This window comes from Lepus europaeus, chromosome 10 (assembly GCF_033115175.1).
Source record: "Lepus europaeus isolate LE1 chromosome 10, mLepTim1.pri, whole genome shotgun sequence".
In the NCBI taxonomy this organism is placed as follows: domain Eukaryota; kingdom Metazoa; phylum Chordata; class Mammalia; order Lagomorpha; family Leporidae; genus Lepus; species Lepus europaeus.
In genome coordinates this window covers 101,312,305-101,336,422 of record NC_084836.1, presented here as the reverse complement: position 1 = coordinate 101,336,422, position 24,118 = coordinate 101,312,305, and the positions used below count along the sequence as shown (strand labels likewise).

At 43.5% G+C, this 24,118-nt stretch overlaps 1 protein-coding gene across 4 annotated transcripts in view; it reads right to left on the bottom strand.

Moving 5' to 3' along the window:
- Positions 1–24,118, bottom strand: part of CBFA2T2 (CBFA2/RUNX1 partner transcriptional co-repressor 2) — a 117,441-nt gene that overhangs the window by 43,836 nt on the left and 49,487 nt on the right. The window contains exon 1 of one of the 4 annotated variants that reach the window (XM_062204038.1): positions 15,201–15,285. The exons of the other annotated variants lie outside the window; for them this stretch is intronic. The gene's annotated coding sequence lies outside the window, so the exon portion shown is untranslated. Of the gene's footprint in view, positions 1–15,200; positions 15,286–24,118 lie in introns of those variants that run through there. 4 annotated transcript variants of the gene reach the window in all.

Sequence of the window (24,118 nt, the reverse complement as noted above, 5' to 3'; positions counted from 1 at the left end):
GGAGACCAGGAGAAGCACCTGGCTCCTGCCTTCGGATCAGCGTGGTGCGCCGGCCGCGGCGGCCATTGGAGGGTGAACCAACAGCAAAGGAAGACCTTTTTCTCTGTCTCTCTCTCTCTCTCACTGTCCATTCTGCCCTGTCCCAAAAAAAAAAAGAAAAAAAGAAAAAAAAAAAAAAAAGAAAGAAAGAAATCCAGCCATGTAAAAAGCCAAACAACTTGAAGAACCAGTGGAACAAAGTACATCTGAATAATTTTACTTTTTCACTGACATGCTAAAAATGTCATAAAAACAGTTAAGAGACAATAATTTAACAGTGATATATTTTCCCACATAGGAATCTGAAGACTCAAACATAAAAGTAAAGAGTAGAACCATTCTGTAGCTCCAAAAGAATACTGAACATACTACAGGGCTACTTGAGAAGATACCTCTATGATAAACAGCTCATTAAAAGGCCTTAGCAAGTTATTCTAAATTGCTTTTTTTTTTTTACAGGCAGAGTGGATAGTGAGAGAGAGAGAGAAAGGTCTTCCTTTGCTGTTGGTTCACCCTCCAATGGCCGCTGCGGCTGGCACATCGCGCTGATCTGAAGCCAGGAGCCAGGTGCTTCTCCTGGTCTCCCATGCGGGTGCAAGGGCCCAAGGACTTGGGCCATCCTCCACTGCACTCCCGGGCCATAGCAGAGAGCTGGCCTGGAAGAGGGGCAACCGGGATAGAATCCGGCGCCCCAACCCGGACTAGAACCCAGTGTACCGGTGCTGCAAGGCGGAGGATTAGCCTGTTAAGCCACGGCGCCAGCCCAATTGCTTCAAATTTTTTTTTTTTTAAGATTTATTTATTTTTATTTGAAAGTCAGTAAAACAGAGAGAAGAGAGGCGGAGAGGCAGAGAAAGAGAGAGAGAGAGAGAGAGAGAGAGAGAGAGAGAGAGATATTCCATACGCTGGTTCACTCCCTAATTGACTGCAACGGCTGGAGCTGAGCGGATCCGAAGCCAGGAGCTTCCCCCAGGTCTCCCATGTGAGTGCAGGGGCCCAAGCACTTGGGCCATCTTCCACTGTCCTCCCAGGCCACAGCAGAGAGCTGGATAAGAAGTGGAGCAGTCAGGACTTGAACCGGTGCCCACATGGGATGCTGGCACTTCAGGCCAGAGCATTAACCCACTGCGCCACAGCACCGCCCCCTCTTCTTCAATTTTTTATAAAGTACTTTGAAGCTGGCAAAGGAAAAGTAAGGAGCAGAAGCAAAATGACACAAGGACATGAGGAGAAAGGCAACTCCCAAACTGGAAAGAAAGCAAACTCAGATGTGGAAGGGGCAGCACATAAGCCAGCTGTGTCACTGGGGATGACTCAACTAAGGGTTATTGTGTGGGGTCATGATGGATAGAGCAAGGACTGATACACAGAAGACACTCCTACATGTTTTATTTGAATAAGATTAAAAATCTGTAAGACCATCCTTTTATTTGGAATTAGAGATGTTTGTGCTGAGTTTTGTGTAGAAAGACATGATCAAATGATAATGATTCAGTTTATCATCACTGAAAGAAATAAGGAGGGGCTGCCAAGCTGTGGCACAGGGGCCAATGTTGCGGCATAGTGAGTAAAGGTGACACCTGAGATGCTGGCATCCCATATGGGTGCCGGTGTGTGTTCTGGCTATTCCATTTCCAATCTTGCTCCGTGCTAATGACCTGGAAAAAGCAGTGGGAGATGGTCCAGGTACTTGGGCCCCTGCCAACCACGTGGGAGACCCGAATAAAGCTCCTGGCTCTTGGCTTTGGCATCGCCCATCACTGGCTGTTGTGGCCATCTGGGCAGTGAACCAGAGGACAGAAGATTCTCTGTGTGTGTGTGTATGTGAAACTCTGACTTTAAAAATAAACAAATATATATACCTATACTTAAAGTGAAATAATATAGATGCATAAGGATAGGAATTCTGATCATTCCCAACAGGCTAGACAAGGAAGTAGTCAAATCTGTTTTTTAAAACAAACCAGACACCTAACTAAAGAATTGGAAGAACTTAAAGCGAATTATTTTTGGGAATATAGGAAAAGAAGTAGAAAATTATTTTCTATATAAAAACATACATTCACATGTTTCAAAACTAAATATGATGTAAAAATATATATTCCTATTCCTATATACCTTACTCAATAGGTAGCCATTTTAATAGGTTTCTTGGTTATGCTTCTATTCTTTCTCTGTATACTCATGAGGAAATACAGAAATTCTTACCTTTCCCATGATGGTGACACAAGAAAAGTATGATTACCTCAAAATGAGTGCCTCAAATAATGGCATCTCTGTGGCCATGCCTTTGGCAAATATATCAAGAAGTGGCATCTATTTCCCCACTCCCAGAACATAGCCAAATCCTCTGAATCACTCTGGCCAATGTGGTTTGACTGAAGTGACAAAGTGCCACTTTTGAGCTTGGTCCTGGAACCCTAACTCTGTGATAAAAATAAATAAAGACTGGACTGGAGAATGAGATAAGAAGCAAGGTAAGTTGTACCAGCTAAAGCCATCCTAAACCATCCCAAACATGTGACAGCCTAACCTAAGTCGAGTTACTTCAGTGAACCACCCAAATGACTCAGTCTATGTAACAAAGTGGAAGAGTTAAGTTTTGACAGACTGTTATGCAAGAATAGGCAGCTGATCTATATACTGCATGGAAACACTGCTGCTTGAACTTTTTATTTTTTTTATTTTATTTTATTTTTTACAGGCAGAGTGGACAGTGAGAGAGAGAGTGACAGAGAGAAAGGTCTTCCTTTTTGCCGTTGGTTCACCCCCCAATGGCCGCTGCAGCCGGCGCATCTCGCTGATCCCAAGCCAGGAGCCAGGTGCTTCTCCTGGTCTCCCATGGGGTGCAGGGCCCAAGCACTTGGGCCATCCTCCACTGCACTCCCGGGCCATAGCAGAGAGCTGGCCTGGAGGAGGGGCAACCGGGACAGAATCCGGCACCCCGACCGGGACCAGAACCCAGTGTGCCGGTGCTGCAAGGCGGAGGATTAGCCTGTTGAGCCACGGTGCCGGCCCTTTTTATTGGTTTTTAATTTTACTGCGTTTTATAATTTAACAGTAAGTCCTGCAAGTCTTAATTATTATTATTATTATTATTTTTTAACAGGCAGAGTGGACAGTGAGAGAGAGACAGAGAGAAAGGTCTTCCTTTTTGCTGTTGGTTCACCCTCCAATGGCCGCTGCAGCCGGCGCATCTCGCTGATCCCAAGCCAGGAGCCAGGTGCTTCTCCTGGTCTCCCATGTGGGTGCAGGGCCCAAGGACTTGGGCCATCCTCCACTGCCTTCCTGGGCCATAGCAGAGAGCTGGCCTGGAAGAGGGGCAACCGGGATAGAATCCGGTGCCCCAATCGGGACTAGAACCCCGTGTGCCGGCGCTGCAAGGCAGAGGATTAGCCTGTTAAGCCACGGCGCCGGCCTAATTATTTATTTTCTTAAAACTATTGCATGATATCCCATTTTGAAGATGTGTCAGTTTATTGATTGTTCTGTATTTGCCAGGATGTGGGGAAGTTCAGAAAAATACAGCAATCTGTCTTAGGGAAAAACATGTAACCATAAAAATGTGCACAGTACTGGGGAAATAGAAAAACATTATCATGTATGATGGCTAGGGAAGACTACTTTGCTGTGAGGACAAATTGGTTCTATAGGCAGCACAGGATCGTCTGAACACTGCCCCCAAAGTTGGGATTAGAGCCAAGGGAAAAATCAAGAGTCCATGGACCATAGCCCCTCTTCAATCACTGACAAGGACAGGTAAACATTCTGAATGTGTAATTGTTAGATGAGAAACATTTCCAGAATCAGCCACTCTAATTTGCTAAAGCTAGATCACTGTTATGGCCTTATATAGTTGGCCAAACTAAATATGGACATGGTATATGCCCAAGGATGAGCATTTCCCATCATTATGGCTTTGTCACAAACCTGACAACATATCCAACTTTCCAATAACACACAGACTTCATATGCAGACACAGGCAGGAAGAACTGTTTACAATGACAAGTTATCATCCAACAAAAATGGAAACATAAGGACTCAAGTAAAGAAAATATTTTACAAAGGACCTTAAAGATAGCTCAATTAAAGCAAAATTAATGCTTTAACATGCTCAAAGTAGTTACGGAAAAGCAATTTTTTTCTAGACCATGTTTATTAGTATAATGGAAAATTAATTCATCTAATACATTCCTAGAGCCTAGGAATCGGCAAACTTTTCCTGCAAAGAACAAGACAGTAAATATTTTTGGCAGTGCAAGCCATATGGTCTCTGTCACAATTATTAAACTCTGCTGTTGAAGCACACTGTAGACAATGCACAAACTAACGGGTTTGGCTATGTCCCAAAAGAACTTTATTTACAGAAACAGAAAGTGAAAAACAGTTTACTGATCCCTGCATAGCAGATTGAAGAGCTGAAAGAATTCAAGTATTTAATTCTTAGTTTACTTCTATGCCTAAAAATTTTATTTATTTTACAATAGACACTTAGGTGGTAAATGTGTAAAATTTTGATTTCTTAATACTGGATATAAAGAGATCTTTACTAATTGATCTTTACTACTACTAATGTAGTAGGCAGCACATGATGGCCCAAGAACTTGAAATCCTGCCACCCACAAGGAAATTCTGGATTGAGTTGCAGGCTCCAGGTTTCTGTTGGCCCAGCTTTGGCTTTGTGGGCATTTGGGAAGTGAACCAGCTGATGAAGATCCCTCCCTCTCATTTCTATGTCACTCTTTCAAAATAAACTTTTCAGGGACTGGCGCTGTAGCATAGTGGGCTAAGCTTTTGCATATGGCGCCAGTATCCCATATGGGCTCCAGTTCGCATCCTGTCTGCGCCTCTTCCGATCCATCTCTTTGTTATGGCCTGGGAAAGCAGTAGAAGGTAGCCCCAGTGCTTGGGCCCCTGCACCCAAGAGGGAGACCCGGAGGAGGCTCCTGGTTCAGATCAGCCCAGTTCCCAACGATGCAGCCATTTGGGGAATGACCAGCAGATGGAAGATCTCTCTAATTCTACTTCTCAAATTAAAAAAAAAAAATTAATAAAAAAAATTTTTTTCAAAAACATCATGACTTTCTTTGAACAGCACATGGCTAATATTCATTTAAAAAAAGAAATAAATCTATACTTATGCACACATCAGAAAGTGACATCTCAGGGCTGGCACTGTGGCTTAGTGGGTTAAGGCACTGCCTGCAGAACTGACATCCCATATGGGCGCCAGTTCCTGTCCCAGCTGCTCCTCTTCCAATCTAGCTCCCTGTTAATGGGCCTGGGAAAGCAGAAGATGGCCCAAATGTTTGGGCCCCTGAACCCACATTGGAGACCCAGAAGAAGTTCCTAGCTCCTAGCTTAGGCCTGGTCCAGCCCTGGATGTTGTGGCCATTTGTGGAGTAAACCAGCAGATGGAAGATCTTTCTCTCTCTTTAACTCTACCTTTCAATTAAATCAGTCAGTCAAGCTTTGGGGTTTTAAAAAAAATGACATCTCTGCCTTTCATTGTGTCCTTTACCACTGCAACAGAGTCCCCTGAACTCTTGGTTTGTCCTATTTATCTTCCCCAGTCCAGCAAACAAAAACAGGATGCCAATCATATGAAAGAACTGCAAACTAATAATACACATTTAAAAGACAGAATATACAGAAAATTAATAGCACTACTTGGGAGGAGGAATGGAGGTAAGTTTAAGTTTGGTAGTTATTCTTTTTTAAAGATGTATTTGTTGTTTTTTAAAGAGCGCGGGGGGGGGGGGGGCGTGGGGCAGAAAGAAAGACATCTTCCACCCTGGTTCACTCCTCAGACGGCTTCAATCGCCAGTGCTGGGCCCTGCAGAAATAAGAAGCCAAGCGCTTTATTCAATTCTTCCACATGGTGACAGGTTTCCAAACACTTGGGCCATCTTCCACTGTTTATCCCAGGCCATTAGTAGGGAGGTAGATGGGACTAGAGCAGTCGGGACACAAATGAGAGACCACATGAGCAGCAGGGACTCAAACCAGCGCCCATATGGGATGCTGGCACTGCAGGTGGCAGTTTTACCCACTTCGCCACAGCGCCAGCCCCCCAAAGTTTGTTTTAAGATTTATTTGAGTTTTATCCAGGTCTCCCATGTGGGGGCAGGAGACCAAGCACTTAGGTCATCTTCTTCTGCTTTCCCAGGTGCATTAGCAGGGAGCTGGATCAGAAGTAGAAAAGCTGGGACTCAGACTGGTGCTCAAAGGGATGGAAGGTGGCAGCTTGATCAGCTATCCCACAGTGCCACTCCCCCAAGGTTTTTAACCTTAATACTTGTTTATTGGTCAAGTTTTTTTTTTTTTTTAATAGAAAAGTACCTTTATTTTTGGAGGGAAAAAGGCAGGAAGACTAACCAAATTACAGTGATACTGATGACATTAATAACAACAGAAACAATCGCAACAAAAGGAAGAATACAGGGGCCAGCACTGTGTCGTAGTAGGTTAATTCTCTGCCCGCAGCACTGGCATCCCATATGAGTGCCAGTTCATGACCCTGCTCCTTTTCCCATTAACCTTTCTACTTACAGCCTGGGACATCAGTAGAAGATGGCCCAAGTGCTTGGGCCCCTGCACCCATGTGGGAGACCCAGAAGAAGCTCCTGGTTTTGAATCAGCCCAGCTCCAGCCTTAGTGACCATTTGGGGAATGAATCAATGGATGGAAGACCTTTCTCTCATACTGTCCCTCTCAAATATATTATACTATAAATAGAGTATAATTCTCTCTTCATAAAAAGGAGATAGAAATTGTCTGGAGAAGAAAGCATTCATTCTTCTCTTAGCTTTCTTATTTTATAATAGTTTTATTATTTCCTTCTAATTTTTATCTTATTCATTTATTTGAAAGGCAGAGTGACAGAGAAGTAGTGGGGGAAGGAGGGGACGAGGGGAGAGAGAGAGATGGGGGCAATTTTCCATTGGCAGATTCGCTCTTCAAATATCTACAACAACCTGGACTGGGCTAGTCCGAAACGATGAGGTTGAAAGTCCATCCAGGTCTACCATGTGGGTAAACAGGGACCCCAGTACCTGTGCTATTATCCGTTGCCTTCCCAATTGCATTAGCAGGAAGATGGATTAAAAGCTAGAACAGCTGGGCCGGCACCGGGGCTCACTAGGCTAATCCTCCGCCCTTGCGGCGCCGCCACATCCGGGTTCTAGTCCCGGTCGGGGCACCGGATTCTGTCCCGGTTGCCCCTCTTCCATGCCAGCTCTCTGCTGTGGCCCGGGAAGGCAGTGGAGGATGGCCCAAGTGCTTGGGCCCTGCACCCCATGGGAGACCAGGAGAAGCCCCTGGCTCCCTGCCATCGGATCAGCGCGGTGCGCCGGCTGCAGCGCGCCAACCGCGGCGGCCATTGGAGGGTGAACCAACGGCAAAGGAAGACCTTTCCTCTCTGTCTCTCTCTCTCACTGTCCACTCTGCCTGTCAAAAAATAAAAATAAAAAAAAATAAATAATAAAATAAAAGTAGAACAGCTGAGACTTGAACTGACAATCTGAAACAGAATTGTGGACATAGTAAGTGGCTTAACATGCTGCACTGCAAACACCAGTCTCCATTTTATTTTATTTTCATTTTTCTTTGAAAAAGGAGAGGAGAGAAGATAAATTTTCCATCTGGTTTACCCCACAGGTTAAACAAGCACTTGGGACACCCTGCATGCCATCAGAGTGCCTGTGAGAGTCCCAGCTACTCTGCTTCTGATCCAGCTCCCTGTTAATTAATGCATCTTGGAAGCATAGGCTGACAGTTTAAGGACTTGCGACCCTGCGTCTCACACTGGAGACCTAGATGGAGTTTCTCGTTTCTGGCCCTGGCAGAGCCCAGCCTTGGCTATTGTGGGCCTTTCAGAAGTGAACAGTGGGTAGAAGATCTCTCTTGTCTCTCCCCCTGTCACTCTGCCTTCCATATAGATAAATTAAATCGTTAAAAACTTTTTTAATTAAAAAAAATAAGATATGCTGTAATTGCCTGCCAACATCAAAACCCTGTTGATAACCTGAATGCAAATTAAAAGGAACAGTAACACAGCTGGCCTAATCATGTAAATAGGGTATGTGTAAGGTGGATTATTGCTTCCCAGCCCTAGTAAATGTTTATTTGGAATAATACAGTTCTTTCCTCCAACTGCACACCATCTGTTTCAAATCTCCATGAAGTTAATATTTCTCACATGAGAAGAAATGACTTATATTTGAACAGCATCTCACCTTCTCATGGATGCTACCCGACCTACCACAACCCCAACCTCAACCTTGATTATACTGGAGCCAACATCAAGAACCCGGAGTATCTGAGACTGCCAGGAAATAAGCTAACTCTCACCTTCCTGGTCAAATATAATCTCTCTCTCATTTTTTTGTGGGAACAAGAAGAAATGCTATCAATTTCTCTAGTTACTGGCTTTCCTAAGAGTTAAACTCAAGTCTGTTTTAGCTATTGATTTATTTGTGAGACAAGAATCAACACATCAGTAAGTCCTAACAGTCTACCTCTGAAGTCTATCACATTATCACTTCTCCCATCTCCAATGTTGCACTTCAGCCATTGTTGGCTGTTACCTAGACCACTGCAACTCCTCCCACCTACCTTTTTTCCTTGGGCTCTTTTACTGTACCGGACTCCTGACTATTCATCTCTGATCTATACATCTATTAGCACCCTAAGTATCGATAGAAAACCTAAAATATACTTTGCTACAAATCTATTTAAACTAATCTAATGGGTTGCTATTGCTCTAATAACAAAACACAAATTCTTTCCCTTGGATTCAATGCCATTATCTAGCCACCAGTTCTTAAAGAATGGTCTGGGGGCTGATGTTTGGAGGTTCTGGAGACTCTATGGGATATATGTAGAGAGAAGTGAACAGGTCCAAACAACTTAAATAATTATGTAATGAGAAGTTATTTACCGTTCCTACTCTCCCGCTTTTCATGAGCATATAGTGTCTTTTCCAGAGACCACAGGATGAATGATGAGACTGAATGCAAGTAAGATGTAGAAGACAACTATCTTCTATTAAACCAGTCATGAGAGAATTATAAAACTGTCAGGGCTGGCACTGTGGTGTAGTAGATAAAGCTGCCGCCTGCAGTGCCAGCATTCCATATGGGTGCCAGTTCATGTCCCGGCTGCTCCACTTCGAATCCAGCTCTCTGCTATGGCCTGGGAAAACAGAAGATGGCCCAAATGCCTGGGTTCCTGCACCTGCAGGGGAGACCTGGAAGAAGCACATGGCTCCTGGCTTTGGAATGGCCCAGCTCCTGCCACTGTGGCTACTTGGGGAGTAAACCAGTAAGATGGAAGACTTCTCTCTCTGCCTCTGTCTCTGTCTCTGTAGCTCTGCATTTCAATAAATAAATCTTTTAAAAAAAATTATAAAACTGTAAAATGGTGCCACTCTTACCAAATGTATGCTTTGAAAATACTTTCACTGGGAGCCAGCACTTTGGCTGCAGTGGGTAAGGCCATTCCCTACAGCACCAGCATCCCATATTGGTGCTGGTTTGAGACCCAGCTGCTTCACTTCCAATCCATCTCTGCTAATCACCTGAGAAAGCGGGAGAAGACAGTCCAAGTCCTTGGGCCCCTGCACCCATGTGGGAGACCTGGAGGAAGCCCCTGGCTCCTGATTTCAGATCAGCTCAGCTCAGCTCCGATAGTTGCGGCCACGTGGAATAAACTGGGCAGATCAAAGATCTCTCTGTCTCTGCCTTCTCTATTTCTTTCTCCCCGTAACTCTTTCAAATAAATACATAAATACTTTTGCTAATACTTTATTTATATTAATGTGTAATAGGTTTAATGTTTTTAAGAGTATTTTAAAATCTATTTTTAATTTCAAATAAGGGGATATGTATATGTATATAACACAAGAAACATTCTTTCAGATCCTTAATACTTTTTAAGATTGCAAAGGGATCCTAAAACCAAGAAGACATACCATAATAGAGTGCCTGGGATCCAGTTCTGGCTCTGCTTATGTCGGCTCAAGCATTTGGGTCCCTGACACCAGTGTGGGAGACCTGGATTGGGTTCTAGGCTCACAGCTTCACCCAAGCACAGTACAGCTGTTGTGGGCATTTGGGCAGTGAACCAGCAGATGAAAGAGCCCTTTTGCCTTCCAAATAAAAAACAAATGAATAGGGGCCGGTGCTGTGGTTAATCCTCCGCCTGCGGCGCCGGCATCCCATATGGGCACCGGTTCTAGTCCCGGCTGCTCCTCTTCCAATCCAGCTCTCTCTTACAGCCTGGGAAAGCAAAAGAAGATGGCCCAAGTCCTTGGGTCCCTGCACCCGTGTGGGAGACCCAGAAGAAGCTCCTGGTTCCTGGCTTTGGATCAGTGCAGCTCCGGCCATTTCGGCCATTTGGAGAGTGAACCAGCAGACTGAAGACCTTTCTGTCTTTCCCTCCCACTGTCTGTAACTCTACCTCTCAAACAAAAAAATTAAAATCTTAAAAAATTTTAAAAATAAATGAACGATTTTTTAAAGTGTGTTTTAAAAGCATGATTTGCAATAGTAGGTATAGTTATTCTAATTTTAAGCCATTGACTATTCATCATAAAAACTGACACAATTTTGTGACACAAGTGAGGCAAAACAAATAGCTATAAAAATCTACCAGTAACCCTTTTAGAAAACAAAAACACCGCTAACAAATGTACAAATATAGGCAATATTAATGAGTCATTAAGCATATAAGGAGACTGTATAAAGTTATATAAATCATGATTCCATTAACATTAACATAAAGAAGCCAAATGTCTATGCTTATTTATGTTTATTGCTGCCCCCTGTGATGCCAGCAATTCCATATGGGAATTGGTTTGAGTCCCAGTTTGAGTCCTGGTTGCCCTACTTCTGATCCAGCTCCCTGCTAATGCACCTATTACATGAACAGTGAATCCACGTACACTTTTAAGGCTTCTGCAACCAAATCCAGGAGTGTCTACCTACAAGATCCCAAATCATCTTCTAAGACTTCAGTCAGCCCACCTTCTAAACATACATTGCAGCTCACTGGCTTGCCAATTTTAAGGCTAACTTTTCATTCTGGGTTTGAAAACAGGGAACAGATGGTCTACAGAGCATAAACTCTTGTGAGGACTAATTTTTACCAATCACATGTGGTTAAAACCCAGATTTATAGCTCCAGATTAGTGAGCAACAGAAACCCTTATGATGCTGTGACAATTATTCAGTGTGACAGCTGTTTGTACCACTACCAAATGTGAGTTTTAAAATATAGACTAACACCTCTGGTTCTCGGATTAAAACAAAACAAAACAAAACAAAAAAACTAGAATTTGAATCACAGGTATGCTGTTGCAGGTAAAAAACAAAATGTCTAGAAAAAAATTATTTTAAGATGAATTAATACGTACTGGTTAACCAACAAAGAAAATATTGGGTGTATTTTTTTTTAAGTTTTTTTTTTGTTTTGTTTTTGTTTTTTTTTTTTTTTTTTTTTTTTAAATTTGAAAGTCAGAGTTACAGAGACAGAGAAAGAAACAGAGATCTTCCATCTGCAGGCTCACTCCCCAGATGGCTGCAAAGGTCAGGGCTGGGTCAGGACAAAACCAGGAGCCAGGAACCTCATCTGGATCTCCAAAGTTGGTGGGAGGGCCCCAAACACTAGGGCCATCTTCTGTCTTTTTCCCAGGTCACTAGCAATGTCATCTGCACACTGCAAGTTAAGCCCTACCTAAATGGTGTCCTACCAAGTTCTGCTATTTCTATTAGCTGCTGTATAACGAAGAGTATCAAAAAACTTCTGCTGACATCTCAAGGTTCAAATGTATCATATGTTAATCTTTGTTTCAGAAGAAACCTGTCTGTCTCTGTGCCTTAAGTTGTAAGCTCCTGGAGAACCGGGCCATGTCGGTATTGATTACTGCTATATTTTCAAAGTCCAGTGACCAGAACACAGAACACAATACTTTCTTATCTCTTTAATACAGTCAACACTTAGACTTTTTTTAAATGATGTTTAATTCAAGTTTTTTTTACCATAACAAAATATCTGAGGCAAGATACTATAGTTATTTTTATTTTTTAAGACTTTATTTTATTTATTTGAGAGGCAGAGTTATAGACCAAGAGAGGAAGAGACTGAGAGAAAGGTCTTCCATCAGTTTACTCCCCAAATGGCCCAAACAGCTGGAGCTGGGTTGATGTGAAGCCAGGAGCCAGGAGCTTCTTCCTGGTCTCCCACATGGGTGCAGGGGCCCAAGCACTAGGACCATCCTCTGCTGCTTTCAGCAGTGTACTAGATTGGGGCTCGATTTGCAACTCAAACTGCCACCCATATGGGCTGCACTGTAGGCAGATACTTAACCTACTACGCCACAGTGCCAGCCCCTAAAACAATCCTTTAAAAAAAAAAAAAAAAAGGACAAAGTTGAGGGATAAATTATTTGAAGTCCAGACTCAATGTCATATAATTTTCAATAAAGGTGTCAATTCAATTTAATGAAAGAAAAGGTTTAACAAATACTACTTGATCAGTATATCCAAGTGGGAAAAAAAAAAAAAATCCTCAATGTTCTCTTGCTCCATGCATGCACAATGATTCATGATAGATCATAGACTAACACGCAGAATCACAAAATTTCTAAGAAAAACTATCTTCTTCACTTCATGTGTAAGCAAAGCATTCTTGAACAGGCCACAAAAAGCACAAATAACAAAATGTTTAAAGTTAATAAATGAGGCCGGCACCGCGGCTCAATAGGCTAATCCTCCGCCTGTGGCGCCGGCACCCCAGGTTCTAGTCCCGGTTGGGGCACCAGATTCTGTCCCGGTTGCTCCTCTTCCAGTCCAGCTCTCTGCTGTGGCCCAGTAGTGCAGTGGAGGATGGAACAAGTGCTTGGGCCCTGCACCCGCATGGGAGACCAGAAGGAGGCACCTGGCTCCTGGCTTTGGATCTGTGCAGCACGCCGGCCGCAGCGACCATTGTGGGGGGTAAAGCAACAGAAAAAGGAAGACCTTTCTCTCTGTCTCTCTCTCTCTCACTGTCCACTCTGCCTGTCCAAAAAAATAAACAAATAAAGTTAATAAATGATGGGCAAGTACTGTGGTGTAGGGGGTTAAATCACAGCCTGCAACACCAGCATCCCCTGTGTGGTACTGGTTCAATTCCTAGCTGCTCCACTTCTAACCCCACTTCTAACCCAGATCCCTGCTAATGTGCCTGAGCAAGCAACTGGTCCAAGTATTTGGGCCCCTGCACCTATGAGAGAGACCAGGAAGAAGCTCCCGGCTTCCACCTTTGGCCAGGCCCAGTACTGGCCATTGTGGTCATTTAGGGATGAACCAGTAGATGGAAGATCTTTATCTTTGTAACCCCGCCTTTCAAATACATAAGTAAAAATCTCTTGGGGCCAACACTGGGGGTAAAGCCATTGCTTGCAGTGCCAGCATCCCATTTAAGCACTGGTTTGAGGCCCAACTGCTCTACTTCCAATCCAGCTCTCTGCTATGGCCTGGGAAAGCAGTGGAAGATGGCCCAAGTCCTTGGGCTCCTGCATGTGCATGGGAAACCCAGAACATCTTAGCTCCTGGCTTTGGATTGGCACAGCTCTGGCCATTGCAGCCATTTGGGGAGTGAACCAACGGATGGAAGAACTGTTTAACTCTGCCTTTCAACTAAAATAAATAAATATTTTCCGAAAATCTCAAAAAAATTAATGAAATTTTATGAAAATTAAAGTTTTCTGATCAAAGAATATCATGAATCACAGACAAGGGAAATATTTGCACTCCTTAGATCTGACAAGACTCATCTAGAATGTAAAAGGACTCTTTAACAATTTAACAATAAAAATGCAAAATAACCTAAAATTTGAAAGTGTAAACAGGGACTATTCAGATGAAATGAAATGACATATCTAAAGGATGACCTATCAAAGTCCAATATATACATATAGGCTAACATCTTTAGTCATCAATGACACATACATTAAAAGCACAATGGGTTACCATCTAAAATTCATTAAAATAACTAAATTAAAAAACATTAAATCTTAGGGCTGGGATTGGGAACCAGTGAGCAAAGCTGCTGCCTGCAGCACTGGCATCCCATATGGACACCAATTTGAGTCCTGGCTGTTCTGCTTCTGACCCAGCTCCCTGCAAACATGCCTGGGAAAGTAGCAGAGGATGGCCCAAGTCCTTGGCTCTTGACCACTTGTGGGAGAACAGGAAGAAGCTCCTGGCTCCTGGCTTTGGCCTGGCATAGCCCCGGCTGCTATGGCCATTCGGGAAGTGAACCAGTGGATGGAAAATCTCTAACACTGCCTTTCAAATAAATAAAATAAATCTTTGGAGAAAAAAAAAAATCATTAAATCTTGAGAATGTGGACCACCTAAAACTCTCATATACTGCTGATCTAAGTGCAAAAAGATACAACCACTTTGGGGAGCAGTTTAACAGTTTCATATTAAGTTAAATATCCATCTAACCAATGACTGAGTAATTCCACCCCAGGTAAAACTACAATATACATTCACAAAGATTACTACAGAGAGAGGTTGGTCTTCCATCCACTGACTTACTCCCCAAATGGACACAATGGCCAGAGTTGGGCTGATCTGAAGCCAGAAGCCTGGTGCTTCCTCCAGGTCTCCCACACAAGTGCAGGGGTCCAAGGGCTTGGGCCATCTTCCACTACCTTCCAGTCCATAGCAGAGAACTGGATCAGAAGAGGAATAGCCAGGACTCAAACCAGCACCCATATGACGGCTTTACCCTCCACACCACAACGCAGGACCCAGAAACCTTTTTCTTAGTGGCCCCACACTGGAAATAATCCAAATGATCATCAAATGAATAAACTATGGTACTTCCACACAATAGAAAGCTACCACATTATAAAGGAACACTAGTAATCCATACAGTTAAGTTACATGTAGGAAATTAAAAATGAACAAGTCATATACAAGAGCACACAATATGCTTCCATTTACATGAAATGCAAATACAGTGAAGAACTGAGATAATTGTTGTAGGAGGTGGACAGGAACATTTTGGTAATTATAACTTTTTGAAATTTTCTAGTTGAGAATGGTACACACATGTACGCAATTATTTTAAAAACTGGGTTGAGGGGTCCGGCGCTGTGGCTCACTTGGTTAATCTTCTGCCTGCGGTGCCGGCATCCCATATGGGCACTGGATTCTAGTCCTGGTTGCTCCTCTTCCAGTCCAGCTCTCTGCTGTGGCCTGGTAGGGCAGTGGAGGATGGCCAAAGTGCTTGGGCCCCTGCACCTGAATGGGAGACCAGGATGAAGCATCTGGCTCCTGGCTTTGGATCGGTGCAGCGCCAGCTGTAGCGGCCATTTGGGAAGTGAACCAACGGAAGGAAGACCTTTCTCTCTGTTTCTAACTCTGCCTGTCAAAATTAAAAAACAAAACAAAAAAAAACAAACAAACAAAAAACTGGGTTGAACACACAGATGAGCATTTTATTTTACTTATCTATGTCTAAAATCATTGCAAAAGGACGCCACCACTCATTCCATGGCTCTCCTCTCTGGTCACTTTCTGCATGTAGATGTTATGATATTTTCTGAACATGTGGAAAGCACTCAAGCTATCTCTGAACATCAGGTTCGCTACAATAGCTATGAAGGGGTCTTTCAGACACACTGTACACAGCAGTTTATGCCATCTTTCAGATTCCCTGCAGTGTTTCATTCTGAAGGCTGAGTTGATGATCAGACTGGCACTCTTGCATCCTGACTGACCAGTGTTCACATCTAATCAATAGCAGATGTGGGAATGGTGCCAGGTTGGGCCTAATGCCAAAGTTAACAATTTTTCTCCTATTCAAGAGCAAATGCCCTTCTTAAGCTCCAAGTCATCCAAACAGAGAGAATGACATCTGGAAATACACTGCAATGCCATGTGTTTGGCCCCTGTGGGTGATAACTGTAGGCGCTGCAAAGAGAGGATTGTGCCAGCCTTGTAGGACACCACAGAATATAGCAGCTTGACAACTTCGCAACATGGAGAAAGTACTGAAAGCTCTAAGAGAAAAGCAGCAGCAAATGGGTGCAAGCAAAAATTCATTTAAGAAAGCTGTGGCACAGTGGGTTAAGCCACCACTTGCAGTGCAGCATCCCATATGGGCACCAGTTTGAGTCCTGGTTGCTCCACTCAAATCTAGCTCCCTGCTAATAATGGCCTAGGAAAACAGAGGAAGATAGCCCAAGTGCTTGGGCCCCTGCACTCACTTGGGACACCTGAAGGAAACTTCTGGCTCTGGCTTTGTTTTCGGCCTGGCCCAGCCACAGCCATTGCAGCCATTTGGGGAATGAACTGGTAGATGGCAGATCTCTCGATCTCTCTCTCTCTCTTTTTCCTTCTCTCTGTGTAACTCTTTCAAGTAAATCGATAAATCTCTAAAAAAAAAAAAAAAAGTTTGGGGAAAAATAGAATCCAAAGTTCATTTAAAAAAAAAAAAAGGCGCATCCTACCTTAAGAGTGCCTGCATTTAAACCCTGGTTTTCAGCTCTTGAACCCCGATTCCTGCTAATGTAGTCCCTGGGAGGTGGCAGTGGTGGCACAAGTTAACTGGCTTCCTGCCACATACGTGGGAGATCTAGATTGAGTTCCCAGCTCCTGACTTTTGCCCTGGCGGAGATCTGGCCACAATTTTCAATGAAAAAAATTATCTTGATTATGGGTCTTTCCTCTTTATTTATTTTATTTGAAATGCAGAGCTACAGGGGGGTGAAGGAGGGTGATTGGATCTTCCATCCACTGGTTCACTCCCCAGATGGCTGAAATGGCTGTAACTGTGGTGATCTGAAGCCAGTAGCTTTTGCTGGGTCTCCCACGCAGGTGCAGGGGCCCAAGGACTTAGGCCATCTTCTGCTACATTCCAGGCCATAGCAGAGAGCTGGATCAGAAGTGGAGGGCACAGTGGGTTAAAGCCCTGGCCTGAAGCACTGGCATCCTATATGGGTGCTGGTTCTAGTCCCGGCTGCTCCTCTTCCAATCTAGCTCTCTGCTATGGCCTGGAGAAGCAGTAGAAGATGGCCTGAGTCCCTGGGCGCCTGCACCCGCGTGGGAGACCTGGAAGAGGCTCCTGGCTTCAGATTGGCGCAACTCCGACCATTGCAGCCATCTGGGGAGTGAACCAATGGATGGAAGACCTCTCTCTCTGTGTCTACCTCTTTCTGTAAATCTTTAAAAAAAAAAAAAAAAAAAGAGGGTGGAGCAGCTGGGACTCAAACTGACACCCAAGCGGGATACTGGCACTGCAGGTGGCAGCTTTACCTGCCACGCCATGGCGCCAGCCGGCTACTTTTTAAATAATAGTACTCCCCCAAGGAAACCATACACAAATGTAAATTAATTCAATCACATGAATTATCCTAGAAAACATTACAAAATTTTATGGATGTGGAAAAAATAGGTATAAATACTAAAGTAGTCAGCTATGAAGGGGGGGAAAAATCAGAAGAGGCCTCTTAACCCCTTTATTCAACCAGAAACCAATGAAGCTCAGGGACATTAGAGTACGCCCAAGGTCATGCAGCTAAGGAGAAGCAACAGCTTTGCTTGACTCCAGTGTCCCTAACTATAGCAAAAGAAATCTCAATTGAGTGAGGCTGAAACAATGAATTATTTCATGTTTCAATGAAACTTATACATTGACCAAGAATTTAATAAGAGAAAAGAAATGAACACTGATCTTAACTCGGAATCTTCATATTCTTCTATAGGTCCTGTCTTTCTTTACAAATACTGAAGGTAAATGTAGAAAGTCTACAGTCAAAGACGACCTAACAGCAGACTGAAATGTAGAAGTCTTATGTAGGAATCCATTTGTGTATTCAACCACTAAAGAGCTGGCAAATGAATGACCTTCAGGAGTGGCCATGGGACGCCTTAGTGAATAATAATAAACATGATTTCAAGGACAGTAGCTCAGGGCCAGTGCTGGGCGTAGTGGGTAAAGCCGCTGCGTGCAGTGCTGGCATCCAATGTGAATTCAGATTCGAGTTGCGGCTGCTCACTTCCAATCCAGCTCCTGGCTAATGGCATGGCAAAATAGCAGAGGATGGTCCAAGTGCTTGGGCTCCTGCACTCAACGTGGGACACCTGGAGGAAGCTCCCAGCTCACGAATATCTATGCATGTTCTCTCTAAATTTGCCTTTCAAATAAATCCTTAAAAAAAGAAAATGGCTCCAAACCAAGACCACCCTTCTCTTGCCAATGCAACTCCTCAAAAGTCTATGATTCAGGGGCCGGTGCTGTGGCACAGCAGGTTAAAGCCCCAGTCTGCAGCTTCAGCATCCCATGTGGGCTACCGTTTTGAGTCCCAGCTGTTCCACTTCCAATCTAGCTCCCTGCTAATGTGCCTGGGAAAGCAAAAGAAGGCCCAAATACTTGGGCCCCTGCACCCACGTGGGAGACCCAGAGGGAACTCTTGGCTTTAGATCACTCACCTTTGGCCATTGTGGCCTTTTGTGGAGCGAACCAGTGGATGGAAGACCTCTCTGTCTATACCTTCTCTCTGTAACTCTTTCAAACAATAAAATACGTTTTTTTTTTTAAAGGAATGATAGAGAATTTCATTCCTTCATGATTTGCAAAAGTTCAAGTTTTTATTTATTTATTTTTTTTAAAGGAACTACTAGATATAGACAAGGATGAGGGGCCAACAGCCATCACAGCTCATAGAAAGAATTATTTTAAAAGGGTACCCTGAAACATACCAGGTATTCTACTGTATTATCCAAAACAGACTGAAGGCCAGAGATAGAACAAAGCCAGCTAGGAAAAAAAAAAAAAGTATCTGGCAAACATTTCAATGACACAATTGCACCCACTCAATTCATTTATTATGATAGCTTAATCTTATTCTGCCATTAAACTAAAATTGGTATAAGGAAGGTGGACTAAACATGACAATATACAAACTGAGAAAGCTACCAACCTTAGTACCTCCTGAACAATTCTACCCAATCCAGAATAAAACTCCCAGCAATAAAGCACACTGGTAAGTTTGGAGTGGTTTAACTTGTACTCTTCACTAGAATCCTGTGATTCTTCACAAGTGTGAGCAGAAAAACGGATATGCTGTAGCCAAAGGCTGCAGCTGCAGCTTGTAGACACCGAGCTGTTCACACTGTGCTCAGGAACAGAGCCGCCTGCCCTGCTGTGCCCTCCTAAAGGCTGTCTGAGTCAGCTTTCTGACATGTGTCCAGGTAACTGAGGGAGGGTCTTCCTGTTGGACAGCATCTTCTCCAGTCAAGCAGTAGAAAAAGACTTTAAAAAAAAAAAAAAAAGATTTAGGCCAGCGCCATGGCTTAACAGGCTAATTCTCCACCTTGCGGCACCGGCACACCGGGTTCTAGTCCCGATTGGGGCACCGGATTCTATCCCGGTTGCCCCTCTTCCAGGCCAGCTCTCTGCTATGGCCCGGGAGTACAGTGGAGGATGGCCCAAGTGCTTGGGCCCTACACCCGCATGGGAGACCAGAAGAAGCACCTGGCTCCTGGCTTGGGATCAGCGAGATGCGCCGGCTGCAGCGGCCATTGGGGGGTGAACCAACGGCAAAAAGGAAGACCTTTCTCTCTGTCTCTCTCTCTCACTATCCACTCTACCTGTCAAAAAAAAAAAAGATTAAAAAAATATTTTATTTACTTATTTATTTATTTGAAAGAGTTACAGAAAGAGAGAGGGAGAGACAGAGAGGTATTCCATCCACTGGTTCACTCGCCAAATGGCCGCAATGGAGCCAGGCCAAGCACAAGCCAGGAGCCAGGAGCTGCTTCCAGGTGTCCCATGTGGGTGCAGGTGCCCAAGCACTTGGACCATCTTCCACTGCTTCCTCAGGCCACAGCAAGGGAGCTGGATCGGAAATGAAGCAGAACTGGCGCCCATATGGGATGCCGGTGCTACAGGTAGATGCTTAGCTTACTACACCATAGTGCCAGCCTCCAAAAAACTTTCTTATCTGGAAACTAAAATATTGATAGGATGTTGGTATCTCAGTTTTCGCTTCTATTAAAATAGGAAAGGAAGAAAAAAATAAACCCACAACCCTACCACCTGGCCTTTATTTCCTTTCCCTGGGGGCCTGTTATGAGAATGAAAGGCTTTGAAAATTAAAAGCACAATGCAAATATAAGGCTATATTACAGTGGGGACTGAATCCAAACAACATAAATGGAAGGTAGATGGGTGCTCTGGCACCATGTCTGCCATTAGCACAAACTCCCTAAGTTCTTACATCTATGTTGATATTCAGAGGGGTCCTTCCAAAGACATTAAACAGGCAGAACAGTGATTAAAACAGGTTGTGATCTCGGCTAAAATGCCCTGCTTTCTCTGTCCCAGGCACCTTAAGGACTTTAAAAAAAATTTTTTTTTATTTATTTGAAAAGTAGATTTACAGAAGGAGAGACACAGAGAGATCTTCCATCCACTGGTTCACTGCCCAAATGGCTGAAACAGAAAGGGCAGTGTCAGGCCAAAGCCAGGAACCAGAAGCTTCTTTACTGTCTCCCATGTGGGTGCAGGTGCCTAAACACTTGGGCCATCTTCCTGTGCTCTCCCAGGCACATCAGAAGGGAACTGGACCAGAAGTGGAGCAGTCCGTGCTCAAACCTGCGCCCATATGGGATGCCAGGCCATGGCTTAACCCACTGCACCACAGCACTGGCCCAGGGACTTCTAATTTAGGTTCAACTCAAACATCTCTTTATCAATCCTCCCTGATACACTTTGAAACAATTGAACCCTTGGAATTCTACCTCAGAATTAAGGCACTCTTACAGCCCCTCAAAAACACCTCTACAATAGTATCATTGGTGATAGTGTGCCACAGGGAATCAGTTTCGGGGCCTGCCTCTCAGAGTTCCTTCAGCTCTTTGCTTCTTTATAACCGGAGCTCCGAGTACACCTCGTACACAATATAGGTTCTCCTTCCCTAACTCCAGTACAACTAATTGTAATACTTCTTTTTAAAGATTTGTTTTACTTATTTGAAAGATAAAGTTACAGAGGGAGAGGGAGAGGAAGAGGGAGGGAAGGTGGGAAAGAAAGGAGGGAGTGAACCAGTGGATGGAAGACATTTCTCTGTCTCCCCTCTGTAACTATTTTTCAAATAAATAAAATTTTAAAAAAAAGGAAGGGCACTTGGTCTCACCATTAAGATGCCCTTGTTTAAAAATAAAAATGTCAAAGCAGACAATGAGCGCTGCAGTTACGGCAACTATATCCTATATCAGAGTGCCTAAGCTGATGCCAGGCTCTGGCACCTGACTCCAGTCTTCTGCTAAAGCAGATCTGGTTGGCGGTGGTGATGTGGCTCAAGTAACTGGGTTCCTGCCACCCACATGGCAGACCTGGATTATATTCCCACTCCAACCTTCAGTCCTGGTTGTTGAAGGCACTGGAGGGGTGAACCACCAGATGGGAATTCTCTGCCTCTCAAATTAATTAATTAATTAAGAGAGAAATAACATACCAATTATAGAGAAGTGGTAATATATCATTTTTTAAAAATACAAAGACAGAATGACTGCTTCACATACTGCTGACTAGAAAATAAACGTTTCAGAACATTGGCTTCAGGTGAAGTACCATATCTTGAAAGAGAAAAATAACACAGCTACCTCACATAAGCAGTCTGCCTGTGCAAACACCATATGGCCTGCTAATTTAATCAGAAACCCAGAATTTACTTTTTCATTCTGGATATAAAAATGAAAAAGAAATTGTAAGAGATGCTTTAGAAACTATTCGGCTGCCTTCAAATATCTAATAAAACACGGTACCCAACTTTATTCATCTAATCTCCTTTACAGTATCATTTATTACATTTCTTTCCATTATATTTGGGGGGGGGGGGATATCTCTTCCAATAGGTCTCCTACATGGGGGTTAGGGACCCAAATACTTCCCAGGGTCTGCATTAGCAGGAAGTTGAAAGCAGGAACTGAGACCTGAGCCCAAGCATGCCAATACGGGAGATGGGCATCCCAAGCACTGCTTACCCGCTGTGCCAAATACCCACCTCCAGCCACACTGTGAAAGCACAAATACTTCATTGGCCACATTATTTAAAATAAACACATAGATCAATTTAATTTTTTAATGCTGACTGTGCTTCTTAGACCAATCATTCTTTGCATCATAGACACCCCAAATTCAAATCCTCTGCCTCAGTCCATCATATCTACACCAAAATTCAGACCTTCACCATCTAAATAACATGAAAACCCTCAAAGACATGATTACATTATGTTATATGAAAGTGTTGGTGTTTTGAAATTATGATACTTGAAAACAGTAAGTTACATGGGAAAATGAGGCTACACATTAAAATATATATTTGCTGTTATTCAAAAGGTGTAAATATATCAATATAAATAAAAATGAATGTAAAGGAAAATTTTAAATAAGTTTTTAAAAATTAAAGTTACCACTGCTTAAAAATAAAACAAAATTATCTGTAAGAAGTTTAATCCTATCACTTACAGGATGAAGCCTATTCTAAAAAGATATTCTATAATGTAGACATTAGTTATCTCTCTGGTATTTTTTTTTTTTTTTTAATTTATATACTGAAGCTGGCACTGTGGCATAGGTTAAACCTCCACCTGTTGCACTGGCATCCCATATGGGCACAGGTTTGTGCCCTGGCTGCTCCTCTTCTGATCCAGTTCTCTGCTGTGGCCTGGGAAGGCAGTGGAAGATGACCCAAGTGTTTGGGACCCTGTATCTACATGGGAGACCCAGAAGAAGCTCCTGCTTCAGATCAGCTGTCTCTGTTCTCTGTTTGTATCTCTACCTCTCAAAATAAAATAAAATAGGGGCCAGCGCTGTGGTGTAGCAGTAAAGCCACCTCCTGCAGTGCCAGCATCCTATACGGGCGCCAGTTCGAGTCGCGGCTGCTCCGCTTCTGATCCAGCTCTCTGCTATGGCCTGCGAAGGCAGTGGAGGATGGCCGAAGTCCTTGGGCCCCTTGGACTCATGTGGGAGACTTGGAAGAGGCTCCTGGCTTCGGATCAGCACAGTTCCGGCCATTTAGGGAGTGAACACGTGGACGGAAGACCTCTCTGTCTCTGCCTCTCTGTCACTTTGCCTTTCAAATAAATACAAAAATATTTTAAAAATAAACAAATAAAAAGATGTATTTATCTGAAAGAGTGACAGAGAGGGAGACACACACACATCTTTTTTAAATTTATTAGATTCTTCGTTTTTATTGACAATTTTATGTATTCATGGGGTACAATATTTCAATACATGTATAGATTTTAATGATCAAATTAGGATAATTAGCATCCACCGCTTCATATATTCAAGTTTTTTTTGTGGTATGAACATTAAAAAAATCTTTCTTACAGTTATTTAGAAGGGAGTGCAGTGGAGGATGGCCCAAGTACTCGGGTCCTGCACCCCATAGGAGACCAGAATAAGCAACTGGCTCCTGCCTTCGGAACAGTGCGGTGTGCCGGCCGCAGCGCACCAGCCGCGGCGGCCATTAGAGGGTGAACCAACGGCAAAGGAAGACCTTTCTCTCTGTCTCTCTCTCTCACTGTCCACTCTGCCTGTCAAAAAGTTAAAAAAAAAAAAAAAAGAAAGAAAGAAAGAAAGATATAGTATATTTAACTATTAACTATTGTTAACTATTGTTACCCAGGACACACAGATCTACTATCTGCTGGTTCATTCCCCAAATGTCCACAACAAGCTACGGCCAGGCAAGGCTGAAGCCAGGTGACAGGAATTCCATTGGGACCCCTACATGGAAGGCAGGGACTCAAAATATTTGAGACATCATCTGCTGTTTCCCAGGAGCATTAGCAGAAAGCTGGACTGGAAGCACAGAGCAGCTGGGACTTGACCCACACACTCCAGTATGGGATGTGGGCACCCTTGGTGCTGGCTTAACCTGCTCTGGTGCAGTGTCCTTAACCTCATACTCTCCACCCTCTCCAGGCTTTCATTCAGATACAAATTGTCTCTTCAGGAGACACTTCTCCAGATTGACTATACTAGCTTGAAAGCCTTTGCTGG